The sequence below is a fragment of the Grammomys surdaster genome, unplaced genomic scaffold (genome assembly GCF_004785775.1).
Source record: "Grammomys surdaster isolate TR1022 unplaced genomic scaffold, NIH_TR_1.0 122734, whole genome shotgun sequence".
NCBI lineage: Eukaryota > Metazoa > Chordata > Mammalia > Rodentia > Muridae > Grammomys > Grammomys surdaster.
Genome location: NW_021618172.1, coordinates 1 through 3,718, shown reverse-complemented (window position 1 = coordinate 3,718; position 3,718 = coordinate 1). Strand labels below are relative to the sequence as shown.

General features: G+C 35.4%; 1 pseudogene; it reads left to right on the top strand.

The window, feature by feature from the left end:
* Positions 1–232: 232 nt before the first annotated feature.
* Positions 233–2,299, top strand: LOC114636173 (annotated as a pseudogene).
* Positions 2,300–3,718: the final 1,419 nt, after the last annotated feature.

Genomic DNA, 3,718 nt, shown 5'->3' with positions numbered 1-3,718 from the left:
CTGACACTTCTCTAGAAAGGCTGGGTCCTATTTGTAGGGTGGAGAAATGAGAGGGGTAAACCTCATTATTAAGTTTCCTTCTAATATGACTTGGTAGCTACAGTAGAACTTTGGTGTCAGGAAATCAGTGGGGCAGGCCTCAAAATTGTATGAATACATTGTCTATGAAGAAGATATGCCCAATGTTGTCTCTATTGTGCTTTCGTTTGTACTCGTATATGTGATATTGTAGAGTGCAGTGACTTATGAGGACGTGCATGTGAACTTCAGTGAGGAAGAGTGGGCTTTGCTGGATCCTTCCCAGAAGAAGCTCTACAAAGATGTCATGCTGGAGACCTACAGGAACCTCAGTGCTATAGGTAAGACTGTGAATTCCCTTTCCTGATGAAAATTGGAGAAAACAGTTTCTTTCCTTTCTTGCACTTCTGTAATTCAATTGAGATAGATGCAGAATTTGGAAGAGAAGTCATACATGACTCAGAGGTCCACTGAAGATAGTAACATACATTATTTTATTTTATTTTATTTTATTTTATTTATTTTATTTATTTATTTATTTTTGAGACAGGGTTTCTCTATGTATCTCTGGCTGTCCTGAAACTTACTCTGTACACCAGGCTGGCCTCGAACTCAGAAATCCACCTGCCTGTGCCTCCCAAGTGCTGGGATTAAAGGCGTGCGCCACCACTGTCTGGCGTAACCTACATTTTAAATAATGTCCAGACATACATTTTCTGTTACTCTATTTTAGGATTTAATTGGGAAGACCAAAATTTTGAAGAACATTGTCAAATACCTAGAAGACTCAGAAGGTAATTTTCATGTGGAACCTCCTACAAACATGCCTTTGAATAAACTTTAAAATGTGCTGAAAATGTTAAGGATAAGCAACAGTGTAAATAAGCACAGCTTTGAGTGTATTGATGATTGTTACATTCTAACAAAACCATGGTCCTCAGTGCCCTATATCTGATTTGTTTTTGCAAGGCATTCCTTTAAGAAAGAGGGCATGGAAACAATGCCTTAGTGTATATCTCTATTTGAAACATTGTCCTATTAGAGCAACAGTGTACAACAGTTTGTTTCTGCTCATTTTAGAAAAGCTATACACATTGAATGGTTGATAAATACGTGTCCAAAAGCTTCTAAGAAGGAAATACTCTATAGTAAAACTAATGTTACTCATTTATTAGCAGTGATATTGCTAAGTTTATTGAGATGTAACCTTCATGCCTACATCACATGTCTATGAGGAACAAAAAAATCAAACTTTCTGAATGCAATGTTCAAACTTTTCTTGGTTAGTCTTCCCTTCATAAGTATATAATATATCATAATAGATACAAACTGTATACAAAAGAGATAGTGAAGGAACAATGTCCCTCTCTCTCTTTCTCTCTCTGATAACACTTAGAAGATGTATGTGGATGGCAGTTAGTATAGACTTTTTGAACATTATACAAGTTTACAGTTAATTGCTTTTCCAATTTCATTGGCAATACATCAGCAACCTCATTCTGGAGAAAATTCTCTTCAGTATGGAATATAGAAATACTACTATATCTCTTGGCTCATTTTGCAAATAAATGATCTACAATAGAGTAAAAATTGGAATACAGTTAGAGAGTTAAGGCTCTGAATTCTTCCACATTTTATCAAGTGTAAGAAAAACCTTTTTTTCAAAAAGAATATGTAATCCTGAGCCGTATAATAAATGCTCATACAATCTCAGGATCTTTGAAAATGAAAAACAACCCATAATGAAAGGGAACTGCATGAATATGAACAAAGTGTTAAAATCTTAATATCTGATTCCTCTTCATATTTAGATAAATAGTATCATTATTACTTACAGACAAATGTATTCATCAATGTGGTAAAGCTTTCAAATTTACCAATTTTCTTCTCAGGCATGAAAGAACTCAGAGTGCAGAGAAACCCTCTGAATATACACAATATGGTAAAGCCTTTGCTTTAAATGCTCACAGTCCTGCTCAAAGGCATGAAAGTTTTCATACAGAGAAGATGCCTTATGAAGTTATTCAGTGTGTCGAAGACTTTGCACCGTACATAAGTCTCCAAATAAGTAACAGAACACAAATTGGAGAGAAACCCTATGAATGTAATCAATGTGGTAAAGGGTTTGCACAACACAGTCATCTTAGAAGTCATGAAAGAATTCATACTGGAGAGAAATCCTCCAAGTATAATGAATGTGATGAAGCCTTCTTACATCCCTCGAGTCTTCACATGCATGAAAGGATTCATACTGGAGAGAAGTCCTACAAATGCAATGAATGTGACAAACCCTTTTCCCCACATATTAGCCTTCAAATTCATAAAAGAACTCATACTGGAGAGAGACCCTACAAATGTAATCAATGTGATAAAGCCTTTTCCCAAAGCAGTCATCTTCAAATACATAAAAGAATTCATACTGGAGAGAGACCCTACAAATGTAACGAATGTGATAAAGCCTTTTCCCAACACTGTAACCTCCAGAGACATAAAAGAACACATACAGGAGAGAAACCCTACAAATGTAATCAGTGTGATAAAGCCTTTTCCCGGAACAATAGTCTTCAAATACATAAAAGTATACATATTGGAGAGAGACCCTACAAATGTAATGAATGCAATAAAGCCTTTTCCCAACACTGTAACCTCCAGAGCCATAAAGGAATACATACAGCAGAGAAACACTACATATGTAATCAATGTGACAAATCCTTTTCAAAACATAGTAAACTCCAAATTCATAAAAGAATTCATACTGGGGAGAAACCCTACAAATGTAATGAATGTGATAAAGCCTTTTCCCAACACTATAACCTCCAGAGACATAAAAGAACACATACAGGAGAGAAACCCTACAAATGTAATCAATGTGATAAAGCCTTTTCCCAAATCAATAGTCTTCAAGTACATAAAAGAATTCATACTGGAGAGAGACCCTACAAATGTAATGAATGTGATAAAGCCTTTATCCAAAGCATTAGTCTTCAAATACATAGAAGAATTCATACTGGAGAGAGGCCGTACAAATGTAATGAATGTGAAAAAGCCTTTTCACGAAACAGTAGCCTTCAGACCCATAAAAAAATTCATACTGGAGAGAAGCTCTAGAAGTGTAATCACTATGATAAAGCCTTCTTCCATCCCTGAAGTCTTCACATGCCTGAAAGGATTCATACTGGAGAGAAACTTTACAAGTGTAACCAGTGTGCCAAAGCCATTTCAAAACAAGGTCATTTCGAAAAGCATAAATGAATACATACTGGAAAGAAAACCTGCTAAGGTAATGAATGTAAGAAAGACTTTTTACAATGCCATCCTTTCTGAATATATAAAGAACATATTGTAGAGAAACCTTATGAATGTGATCATAGTATTAATTGTCATGAATATATTTATATTGGCAATAAATCTGAATATAAGCATTGTGGTAAAGCCTATGGCCAGCATGGTTATCTAATGCCGCAAGAGTACATACTGGAGATACAAAGAAAGACAGACAGACACACATAGTAACGCACATAGAAAGCCCTTATAACTGTACATAATGTGGTAACCCTTTGCATGTCACAGTCATCTTAGAATACATAAAGAAGCACATAATATACCTCAGAATACTTAGAAGAACACACCAGAGAGAGAAACCCTGTGTAAATAATGTGGTAAGGCCTTTGCAGATACCATTTATCACGTAATGTATAAA